This window comes from Eurytemora carolleeae, unplaced genomic scaffold (assembly GCF_000591075.1).
Source record: "Eurytemora carolleeae unplaced genomic scaffold, Eaff_2.0 scaffold2147, whole genome shotgun sequence".
In the NCBI taxonomy this organism is placed as follows: Eukaryota; Metazoa; Arthropoda; class Copepoda; order Calanoida; family Temoridae; genus Eurytemora; species Eurytemora carolleeae.
In genome coordinates this window covers 1-13,281 of record NW_019398035.1, presented here as the reverse complement: position 1 = coordinate 13,281, position 13,281 = coordinate 1, and positions in this window count along the sequence as shown.

Below are 13,281 nucleotides of genomic sequence, written 5' to 3'. Positions count from 1 at the left end.
TATAAGATAACCTCAAAGCATGACAACCTTCTAAGAAGTAAATGCGAAAATTTCCCAAAAAATTGTCATGCTAAACTTTTTCTTGTCAAAGGCTCCTAAGTTAATCCCATATTAATTCAAAGTTATAGTGATTTTTTTCTATGTGTTTGTAATTTTATTCAAGATATTTGGATACAAAAAAATAATTTGTATATAATGTCGTCTTCAAAGCTAACTTATGATAAATCTTTCTATCTATCTATCTATCTATCTATCTATCTATCTATCTATCTATCTATCTATCTATCTATCTATCTATCTATCTATCTATCAATCTATCTATCTATATATATCTATATATATATATATATTTATCTTTCTATCTTCTATCTATAGATAGATCTATATATCTATCTAAAATTCGGTGATGGTGATGGACCAAACCTCTGTAGAGTTCCACATTTATTGAACAAATATTCAGCTCTGGGTTGACCCTCGTCAGTTCAAAACAATTTATATATAAATTTGGCTTGTCTGTCTGTTTGTTTGTTTGCGTCCAATAAACGTCAAAACGGCTGAACCGGGCCCAAATTTTTTGTGGGACATTACGTGACCACAGGGAAGGTTTATGAATGATAAAAATTTAAAAAAATGTGTTTTAAAGGTTTTTTAATTTTGTAAAAAAATTTAAATTCTTAAAAATCTTATATATAGTATATATATCTATGGTTCTAGTATCACATGATGGGCCCCGTTTTTCCCCCGAGGTTACGCAGCCTCCGAAATCTTGGGTTGTGTTATGTCCACTCGCGGAGAACAGGGTTCGCTGTAGTCTGAACAGGACAGGGTTTCCAACAATGTATTTAAATTCTAAATTCTGGAAATTTTACGTAATTTGGTTCAACGAGGTACCCGCTTTATTCATGGTTTTAAAGCTAAAAATAGATTGTAGATAGATAGATAGATATATGGATACAAATATAGAAGATAGATAGATAGAAGTTGGATAGAAGAGATAGGGCCAAGAAGATTTGGGCAGTTCAGTTGCAAACACGGGAATACATAAGTATTAGAATTCGTAAAAATTGTGTCAAGGTTTAAAAAAAAATGTATTACAGTGAAAAAGCATATACTTAAATTTCAATAATTAGAAGTATTAAAAAGGTGTAATTGTATCCGGGTTTTTCAGGTTTTTGTCATTCTGCTGAGCACATAAAATTTGAATTCTAACATTTAATTCGTTTAGGATAAATCGTCTGTCAATGACTCAAAGTCATTTTTTTAGAAAAATATCATGATGTATATCAAATTATTGGTTTTAATTAGGGTTGATTTGCATTTTCCACTCATTTCTGGGATTTACAAACTCAATCTAATAAAGGCTTCATGACATACCTTTCAGCTTTCACCTTGTTTTATATCTTTCATAATAGTCATTCATTTTACATTAACTACAAAGATCCGTAAAAAAACTGAATTTATTTAAGTTTAACTAAACTTTTTACCAAACATTGACAAAAAAGGCAGTAATATAAAAAATGATAGTTTTACTCTATGATGAAAAAGATGTTACTTTTTTAAATCTTTAGAAAAGCTACTCTGCAAAACTTTGAACAAATATGGTCATTACTCATTGTTAAATTTTCTTGTCGTCAATGTAGTATCAATAACCCCAATAACCCCCCTTATGTCCGCCACTGTCAAAAAATATAATTTTGATGCTCATCAGCTAAAAAAGGTTACAAAACAGACAAAAAACCGGTTTTATAGTCAAACGAACTGGGTTTTGCAGGTAACCTGTGTCGAAAATAAAGCCTTTGTGTTGCAATTAAAAAACTTTTATCATAACAAAAAAAAATTTAAAATGTTGATTAATGTATATAAAATGTAGCTAAACATATTGGTAATATTTTAAAAAAAATTTTACATTTCTAAATCAATTACATTTTTGAGGCTCCTGCCTAAAATAATATTTTTTATTTTAATATTTCATTTGATTTTTGTAATCTGAGACTTTTAACCATTAATAAAAAGACTTACGTACATGCATCAAGAAAGAAAGGGACTGTATGTGTTTTTTCCAGTGGTACACAAACCCTTAAAAGAATATGAATTAGTTTTTTAATGTATATAATTTAGAAAATAGATTATTTTTAATTAATGGATTCAAAAATTCTCATTTGAAGTTTCGCAACGCCTTGAGCTTTGATATTACCGCTCTAACTCACTTATACTTTTTCTGTAGCCCTTTACATGTACATTTTAGCACTACGAAGAACTTGTTTTTACGCTTTGTTTTCTAAGAACGAAGCAAAACCAATCGTTCGATATAACAAACGATTGGAAAAATCATTCAGGCTTTTTTTTACTCATAGTCAATATTTTTGCATAGTGTGGCATAAGAAAGCTTAATCTTAATATTAATCGTTAAGGAAGGGTTGGATAGATAGATTATTAGATACACAGGTACATCCACAAAGAATGAGAATGCAAAGACGACCGGAAACCCTTAAAATATGAATTTAGATTAAATTTTATATTTTATATAGTATTTTAATAGTTTAATTAATGATTTGGCAACGAAAGCTAGAAACGATTTTTAAAGTTACAAGGAATCATAAATAAGAAGAAACAGATAGAATAAATTCAGTCGTCTTTGAAGTTTCATCCTTTGTGGGTAACCCTGTAGATTGATGGTTATCATCATCCTTCATAGTCACAAGTTTCCAAATAGTCGTCAGTTATGACGTCACATACAAATTCATCCATTCCCCCCCCCCCGTAGCCTCGGTTCAGTTTATACAGAACGTGAGGCTTGTATGTTAGTGGGGAGGGGGGTTGGAGGTTTAGCAGGGATGGTACTAAAGTTTAATAGGGAGTTTGAATCTGATTCGGGTCGAAATAGTTTTTACATTATTAGTACAAAGTTAGTATGGGTTGCAAAATGTATATTTATGGAAAGAGAGAGAAGGGGGAATGTATTTGGAAGATAGAAGTTATATGGGAGGATGGGGGGGGGATGATACTACTGTACGGAAAGGGTAGGGTACTTAAAAGAATGGAAGGAAAAGGTGGATGGGAAAGGGCAAAATGTTTATGGGTTTGGTTGATAAAGATAATGTGGGGATCAGAGGGAAAAGGGGGTAGTATAGATAGATAGATAGATAGATAGATAGATAGATAGATAGATAGATAGATAGATAGATAGATAGATAGATAGATAGATAGATAGACAGAATGGTAGATCACAGGTTGCAAGCATTCACGCAAAAGTTGACGATCGAAATTGGCAAAATACAGTTTTAAAATGTACATATCCAGGTCTACAAATTAGTGAGGTACATTCAAAGGCCAAGGTGTTACGACACTTCAAAGTCCTCTTAGTCTAGAAGATATAAAGATAGAAAATTAAAAAGAAAGAAAATTAGACAGATAGATAGATAAAGCTGATTATAATGAAAATAAAACAAGCAAAATATAAAGATTGTATTTATGGAGTCTTCGATATATTTTTAATGAAAAAAAACAGATTCTAAGATTGTATAAGCAGCAAATTAGAAAAGGAATCTGAGAAAATAAGGCATAATACACGATACATTCTTTTAATAACTATTTTTAATGTAAAACTTTTTTTACATTACCTTGTGAAATGTATACGATTGTATATCACTGCATACGGTAAAATTGTATTTGAAAGGAAATGTATATTTTGGCCTATTGGCTTAGGGTTGCTTTCAGTAGAGATGTGCATCTTGGGTAGGGTTGTCTTCAGTAGAGATGGGCATCTTGGGTAGGGTTGCCTTCAGTAGAGATGGGCATCTTGGGTAGGGTTGCTTTCAGTAGAGATGGGCATCTTGGGTAGTGTTGTCTTCAGTAGAGATGGGTTTTTGAACGAACAAAATTGTTCTTGAAAAAGGTTGTCGTTTAGAAAAAAAACAATGGACAAACGATCAGAGAAACGAAAAAAAAATATCAATTTTAAATAAAAAATTAGCGAAAAATTAAACAATTTAAAATTTTGAGAACAAACAAAATCATTTTTAAAACGAAACGAAAAATAGTCATACATTCCCATCTCTTCTTTTCAGGGGTTTATATTTTTCAGAATTATGGCGATTTTGGGGGGAAAATTGATAAATCGGAAATCAAACGGCAACTTTTATTTGTCTTTTTGATAATTTTTACCCAAATCATTTATTTTTCCAAATTCAGTGAATAAAACTCTTAAAAAATGTCCGCTTCGGGCAACAAAAAATCACTTCTGGGGACTAAACAATTATTTTCCTAAGGGAATTATTTTTAGAGAAAATATACACCCCTAGTTGCCTTAGTGTGAAATAAGCGTTAAAATTATATCCCTGCATGAAGTTTATAATCATAATAGCGTATATTTACAATAAAACAGCTCTATTTGTTTCACTGTGTTTGAGAATAATTATGGATTTATTGTTCCTCTTTATAGTGCTGTGTAAACTTGATTGAACACTGTCAAAAGGGGGATACCACCAACTTGGAAAAGATGCTGCTAATATTAAATAGACCGTTTTTGTAATAACAAGTGTGCATTCGGTATTTTCAATTTTAGTTGAATCGCCATGTTGTTTTTTAACTGTATAATTTAAATTTTATAAATAATTTATGTTTAACTGGGTCAAATTGTAAAAGAAAGGAAAAATACGAAACTTTTAAGTAAGCCTGGAGCACCTTCTTTTCAACTTTTGTCGGTACCTTCGTAGATCCGACATGGCACTCTACAACAAAAACAAATCACGTCTGATCAGTATCTTTCGATAAAAGTAAATCATTTTAACTAAGACCAACCTAAATATAGCTTTTATCGTTTTACATGTAGGGTTTTCTAATTTCCGTTCGATCTCTGTCACGAAAGTTCGTTCACTAATAAAATTTTCGATAAATTATTTTTTGATTTTTATATTTTTGCATCCTGATATTGTAAACTTTTCATTTTTCTAATTTGGTAAATTACAATTCATAAATATCAAAGATTTTTGGCATTTGGAGATTTTAATACTAAAAATGTATCCTTTAGTTTTATGTGCATTTTAGTATAGTTTTTGTTTGTAACTGTTTCTTTTCACAGTGTTTAATTGTTTACGAAATTATTGTTTTCTTGAGATTATTTGCTAATTTGCCTTATTTATTAACCCTATTCCTTCGACCCCCCCCCCCTAACTTAAAAAGTGTTGGTCTGAGGTTGTTAACATTTGTTTTACTTTTCTAACTAGTGCAAGCCCCTGGCTTATAGCAAAGCTTTTATACCTTCTGCCTAAACTCTCAGGCCTTATTTTACCTATACCAGACTATATCTATATTTAGACATACTTACACTCATTGGATTTCAACATTTAATAGCTTTTTTAAAATCTTTCAAAAAAAGGAAGCAGATTGGACAATTTTTGTGATGTAATTTTACACAGATTTTTGCACAAACACCAGGGAATTTGCACATTTAGGTTCGCTGGGTCACGGGCTTCTCAAAAGTGCATGATTAATTATAGTTAGCGCACTTTTTTGCACATTGTTTGCTAGATAACTTAATTAAAATGTATCAAATGTTATGATTTGTATCCCAATGAGAAAATAGAGAGGGGGGGTCCCTGAGACCCTCCTTAGACTATTTTGGGTAAATCAGACGTCAGTCTGAATAGGTTAAATGGAAAGAAAAAAATCGATATTCACCGAAAATCGTTTTCGATATCAAACAAACGCTTTCGCAAAATCAAGGTCAAAGAATTTATCGGAAATACATGGAAATTCGCGAAAATGGTTGACAAAATCTTCATCTTCGTAAATTTCGTTTAACGAAAATATTGGGATCATTGCCTTTAAGGAAAAATTAAGCAATGTTTTTTTTTTCTGAAGAAAATCCCCCTGGTCCTCTTTTGAAGTTAATAAATGAAACTGTTTTGACTTGTTATAATGTTTTATTTATTTTTCAATTATGTTTTATGTCATTAACACAAAGAGTGGATTCACATTTGTCATTATTATATTTATATTTAAAATTAATGTTTTTGCAACCTTCAAGTCATATTTACACACATTTTAAGAAATTTTTTTTCCACTTTGTATCTCAAAATTCAAAAAAAACCGAAATGTTTTATATGGCTCTTATTTTTTTATCTTTCAATGTAAAAATAAAAGAATTTAACGCGTTATTTCAAAAACTTTCATGCATGTTTTATTTTATTATTTAAATGAAAAAAAATCTCAAAGATAAAATTTTTCTTAAGAAATACCCTTTGTATGGTATTGAAAGAATTGAAAATATTGGAAATAGTCCCTTCATGAATATTCCAGTATAAAGTCTCTTTCTGTAGAAGGGCGGGGGGGGTGGCAATTGGAAAATGTTTAAATGAGGAATAGATTTCGTGAACGTTTTAAGACGTTGAACTTTCAAATTAATCCTGGGATTATACTAATATTTAACTAGATATTCCAAAAGAGTCTTGTTATATAACACATCTATATATAAAGTTGTAATCTCCGTTTGTTGGTTCGTATGTTCGATCATAACTCAGACACCCCATGACTGATTTGCCTCAACTGCGAAACTCGGGAGAACAACGAGAAATTGTCAAATAATTACAATTACAATATGTTTTGACTATAAACTTTTTTATTTCAGTACTTTGATAATCTATTATGTAAATATATATAAATATATATCATATTAACTTGGGAACCCAGCGCTGCCCAGGTTACTAAAAGTCACTCCAGTCATTTACCTGCACTTGAAAGATTTTACCGAGAAATTTAATTTTCCCTATTAAAGTCGAACCACTCAACTTAGAATCACAAAGCCAAGCAAAGAACATTCCGTGGGTCTTCCGAGTTCCCTTATACAAATTTGAAGCAAATCGGTCCCGGGGTTCCCAAGTTAAGATCTGACAAACAGACACAGACAGAAAAGGTACCAAAGTAAAATATACAGATACTAGCTGTCTAGCTTGGGAACCCAGCATTGCCCACGGTAGTCATAGCTAGTCCAGCCGTTTACCCGCGCTTGATCTTAATTTACGATTTCAGCTAATTTCCCCTGTAAAAATTGACCCACCCAGCTTAAAATCGGAATAAAAACGAATTTTTAGAGAATTTTTATTCGGCATGTTTACTCCAAATTATCTAGGGTAAAAAAAGTTTCTTATTTGCTCCGAGGCAAAAAGTAATTCACTTTATACCGGCAAAAAAGGTTTCCCTTTTTCTTCGAGGATTTCAATTAAAAAATCGCATATTTTTATTTAACGTTAATTGAATAAATTTATATATTCAATTTTGTTTTGTGTTATCGATTGTAAAGACAAGATAATTGCATAAAACATTTTTTAAAGATACTATTCATTGCAGAGAAGATGTCTAACAACTTTTAGAAAAATGGCGATTATATTTGGGCGGCGAACCAAACAGGTAAATAAAACAGAAATAATTAACATTAGCGACCTATGATTTTCCAAAAAGAGGGACGTTAAGTTGCTTTACCACTCCTGTATGCCGAGTCCATTAGCGCCTGATCCAATCAGGGTTCAGTCATTTGTTATTTGTTTATTCTGAAACAATAGAAATACTATTGTGGTAACATCTATCTTTCTATCTATCTCATTATCCAAGTAGAGTTATGAATCCTTCAATTTGTGCTATCAGTAAATGAAAATATTTACTACTACTGAACTGAAACTATATAGTGTGTAAGTCCATTGGGATTTAAGTTAAATAACCAACCGCTCTGCAAAGTTTTTGTGAAAAAAAATCAAGCAATTCACCTTAAAAGACCATAAAAGTTGTAAAACTAAAAATTTTATATCCCTTTATAGTAAATAATTAAAATAATTATGATAATAATGTTTATCTTTGGTTTCTTATTTTCTTTAGAATTTGTATTCTGCTTTTCAATAACTTTTTTCTGTTTACGTCTACCAAAATAATTAAGTTTCAGGAAAATTAATATATTTTGATAATTTACGTTTGATCACTAAAAAAATCAGATATGAAAGGACCGTTGTAATCGTAATAATGTTTTATTTCAGAAGAATATTATTTATTAGACCTTGAATTTTGTAATATTTGTTTTATCTAAAGAATATCGGAAAAATAAAAGACGTCACATATTTATATCCTTCTTGCAAACTAAATATTGACCAGGGATGTTGTTTCTCCCAATATACATTTAAAACCCAGATAAAAGAAATATCATCGATATTAAAGGGAGTGTTTGCGAAAAATGAAAGTGGGTATAGGTTTACGGCTAAAAATAAGCGCTCTTGATCGCTACTAGTCTTACTACTATCTATTGCGTCTATACGGAGAAAATTGTTATAAAATACTCATTCTGAAGAACGTAGCGTCCATACAAATATGGAAAGTTGCAACATTCAACTTGGATCGTAAAATAATCAATTTAAGTCCAAACAAATCATTCAGATATTACAACCAATAATCATCGATTATTTTTCGACGCATTCGTATAAAGTTGATATTTCATAATATTTTTTATGTTGTTTTTTAAATAATATTTCGCTGGCGCTGGATTTCCGAACATTTCTGGAAAATATCAAAAATCCTCTAAACAGGAATAAATGTTTTCAAAAGTAACTCTCAGATCCTAAAAAATGAATATTTTGAAATATCAACGATATACGAATGCGTCGAAAAACTATCGATGACTATTGTTTGTAATATCTGATTGATTTGTTTGGAATTAAATAGATTTGTTTAGGATCCAAGTCGAATGTTGCAACTTTCTAAATTTGTATGAACACTACGTTCATCTTCGGTATTAACAACAATTTTTTCCTTATAGACGCAACAGATAGAATTAAGATTAGAAGCGATTAAAAGCGCTTATTTTTCGCCGTAAGCCTATACCCCCTTTCTTTTTTCGCGAAAACTCCCTTTAACCTAAATCTTTTTTTAAAAATTACTTCTTTTTCTGTTTTACTGCATTTTCTAAATGTCAAGTTTAGAAACGTTCGTATTCAGGGCTGTCAAAATCATTGAGGTCAAAGCATGTCTGTTCAGTTTTTGATCCTAAAGTATAAAATTGTTTAAATTGTGTAAACTAATCTGTCGGCCAATATTGATGACATAAACAACGTCATATTTCTGTAAAATTTACAATATTGAAAATAATCGTATTAATTTTTAACATCCTAATATTCATAATAATTACATTAAAGATGTAATATCAATGTTTATAATAATAAGATTAAAGCTATGAAGTGGTACTTTCAAAGTTTCAATATTAATGATAATTAGATTATAGCTATAAATTTGTAATTTCAATATTCATAATAATTAGATTAAAGCTATGAAGTGGTACTTTCAAAGTTTTAATATTCATGATAATTAGATTAAAGCTATATAGTTGTACTTTCAATATTCAAATTAATTAGATTAAAGCTATGGAGTGGTATTTTCAAAGTTTCAATATTCATAATAATGAGATTAAAGCTAAAGAGTTGTACTTTTAGTGTAGACATGCACTTATCTTTTTTTTGTATAAATGTTGATTTTGATTCGATGTATTCCAATGTAGGTAAAATATCATTTAATAATTTAATTTTTAAATAGTTTCTTTCAATTCCAAAATTTGTTATTATTGACGGATTTCTATATTTCATAAAATGAAAACCAATATATTTTGAGAGAATTACTTTATGTTTATTGGAAATACATATTGTAATGTACGTTACGTTACAATAATGTGTAACGTTTAGATATATTCTATATACCGTTAAAGTTATAGGAGCTCATATCTAACGTTAACGTTAAACGTTAACGTTAAAGGAATATACCCCGAACGTTAGCGTTTTGTGGAAATGTAACGTTATTTTTCTAATATCTACAGCTTTTTTACCATAACGTAAAGAAATTTTTGTTTCCAAAGGAAACTTGAAAGTCTAACGTTTGAAAAATGAATTGTGATTTGATTGAATATCGTAACGGAAGGATTCTATTTTAAAGTTTAACTTTTAAAAAGTGTAACGTTGTATAACTGAAAAATGCATTACTGTTCATGAAAACGTTTTCACTTATAGTATAATGAAAAATTCAACGTTGCAGAAATGGGTTATTATTTTAATAATCAGGAAACGAAAGTTTTTTTACAGAGTAAAATTTCAATAATGTAACGTATAACATTTAAAAAAATGTAATTCTGTAAATCAAATCGTTTCAGAACTTTTCTCTGAATACTAAATTGATTAGTCTAACGTTAGATATATGTCTAATGAAAATGTTGTTCATAAAACGTTAGACTATGAGGGCTGAGTAAGTGTAACAATGATTCTGTCAATCAAAACATTTCTAAACGTCTCTAATATATCAATGTAAGAAATTCGAGTGATGATGTAGTTTTTTTTACATAACTCAAAAAGTATTGGTCTGAGGCTGTTGAAATTTTCTGACTTTTCTTACATACCCAAAGCCCTCCTTTTAGGCCTAAAACCGGGCTTTAATACTAACTGCCTGAGTCCTCAGGCACACTGCCTGAATGACTGCTTTTGCCTGTAGCAAACTAAATCTTTGTTTTGACCCACTTTCACTTGTCAGATTTTGATAAAATTTAGCTTTTTGGAAAGCCTATGACATAAGGAAACGGATTGCACAAGTTTTGCGAAAAAAAAATTGCAAATTTTTTGCAAAAAACCTGTCAAAGGAAATTTGCACATTTTTAGTTTTTCTTGATTAAAAATCAGGTTATTTAAAATTTTGCAAATATTTTTTGCATATTTGAAATGGCATGGTCAAGGGCTTTTCAAAAATGTATATTTGTCATTTTTTGGACAAATTTTTTTTTGCAAACATTTTTACTATAAAACTGGATTTTGCGATAAAAAATTCAATTTTCGCAAATTTGCAATTTTTTTTTGCAGATTCTAAAAGTAGAGCACAAGAGCTTTCTAATGATGTATCATCATTTGTCATATTTGGACATAATCAATTGACCCCCCCCCCAGCGTATCCTGGTTTTCAAGTACCCCAGCGGGGATAGGGTTAAAAAATGAGTTTATGCCAAAAACTCTAACTTTCATTTAATATATCTTTGCAACCTGATGTCGTAGACCATTAATGTTGAAATATACAAGGTTTAAACCATCGGGTTAGAAAGATATTGTGATTAGTAAATTTGAAAAAAAAACTTAGTCCCTTTCAAAACTGTAAGCGAGTTTTTTTGTAACATTCAAATCTTATAAATGTTTCTTGGACATTAAAGGTTTTGATTTGCCATTGTTTGATGAAACCAACTAAAACTCTGGAAAAGGAATACGACATTAAGAAATTTTACATATGCATTTTCTGTTATAAAGCAAATGATTTACTAATTGCAAAAAATCAACTTATTAAGTGGAACGGGTCTGTGAACAAACACAATTGCTGTGTTTCATGTTTATTTGACTACTTGAAATCATAACTTCAGTTGGCATGGTTCATGTTTTAGGTTGAAAAATTTAGAAATGTAGATACTTACTAAAATGCGACAATATTTTATCAAATGGAAAATGCGTGTTATGTTTTATTCATCAATAGATTTTTATGAAACTTTAGAATAGAAAAAAAAACTAATTTTTTAATCGATTTTTTTAAAAAGAAAATAAATGTTAAATAATTTATTTCGCGTTGTTTGTGTTAAAAAAATTTATCACTTGTCTTTCTATATTTGATATTTTTAACCCCAAACATGAAGTCTGAAAACTTTTTCATTGTGGTTTGAAAACTAAAGCTAATGCCGCTTTTTTACTCACTTTGTACGTAACATAAAAAAAACACAAAAAGAGCTAAAAATTCGCCACAAATTATAATCTCTGCAAGCTGGTGTTGTAGACTTTTGATATTTCAAGCTATGACTTCTGTTGGATAAGAATGTCTAAAGGAATTGAGTTGTAGACCTTAGATATTTTAAACTATGAATTCTGTTAGATAGAAGAAAAGGATCAGTCCGCATTGCGTAAAAAAAGAAAAAATTAACCTTAAACTAATCTAAAATAATTTAGAACTACTGCTACACATGCAAAAGTGGTTTGCCTTGCCGAATTTTAACTTATTTTAACATTGAATTTCCAAGAAAATTATGTATAACATGAAAATAAAAAATAAATTTTTTTTTTGTGGCCTTACGGTGAAAACGCAGAGATTTCCGGTGGGTGGTTGGCTCTATTCCAATATTGATCACCCCTACTGGACAATAGACATGCCACTCCATAAATGGAAGGTCACTTGAATTGAAAGTACGTCTCTAGTCCCTTTAAGACACACTTTGAGTTGAAAGTCTAATGCTAAAAACTTTCATTTAGAAATTTTAAAAATCGTTAAACATAATAATATTATAACATCTTTATATTGCATAATGCATATTCTTCTACACATTCTCCAAAAAGGTTAAAAATACAACAGCAACATACAGGGTGAGTAAAAATATGTAATTATTACGGACAAAATCTTTCAATGCTTTCATTTAGAAACAATATTATTTTAATAAAGTGTAACGTTAGAAACATTAAGGCTTGAACATTTTAATACAACGCAACGTATAGAGCATTTTTTCAAATCTTTCTTAGAAACGAAATGAATAAACAGTTTTGATTGTCAGTTGTAAAAAAGTTAACAAAAAAGTTTTCACAATAACGTTTCGATAATCGTAACGTAAGAAAAGGTGCATTTTAGTAAAATTTCTAAACGTAATTAAAAGAGTTTATATTGGAAAAGTTAAGATAAAACGTAACGTTAACAAAAAATATTCTTTGCACTGAAATGCATTGTATGTAACGTAAAGAACTATGCCCCAATGACGTTTTTTTGAAGCAAAACGTTTGTCATCTTTTAGATCTTAAACCAAGTGAAAGTGTAACGTAAGGTCTCTGAAAATATTTACCTTGCGTGAAAGTGGAACGTTAAAAAAATGTGGTTATATTACATAAGCTTTAACGCAACGTTGGGAAAGTTTTTTAAAACATCAAATGCAAAAGCGTAACGGAGCTTACTGTTTGTTCAATAAGATTTACTAAAGCTTAACGTTGTATAAGGTATTCAAGTGCAGAAAATTCATTACGTAACGTTACTCTATACCATAAAATTTCACAAGGTGCAACGTAACGTTTCAAACGTTAATACTTTTGATGAACACTATCGTAACGAAAGCTAAAATCTAGAAAAATCAGAACGTTGACATCTCTAGTACATACATACTACAGAAGAATACAATCCAATTTTTTTTAATTCAATATTATTATAGGTTCAGCCATTAACAAGAGCATTTGTTGTCTTGATTCTCCTTGCAGGGTGGTG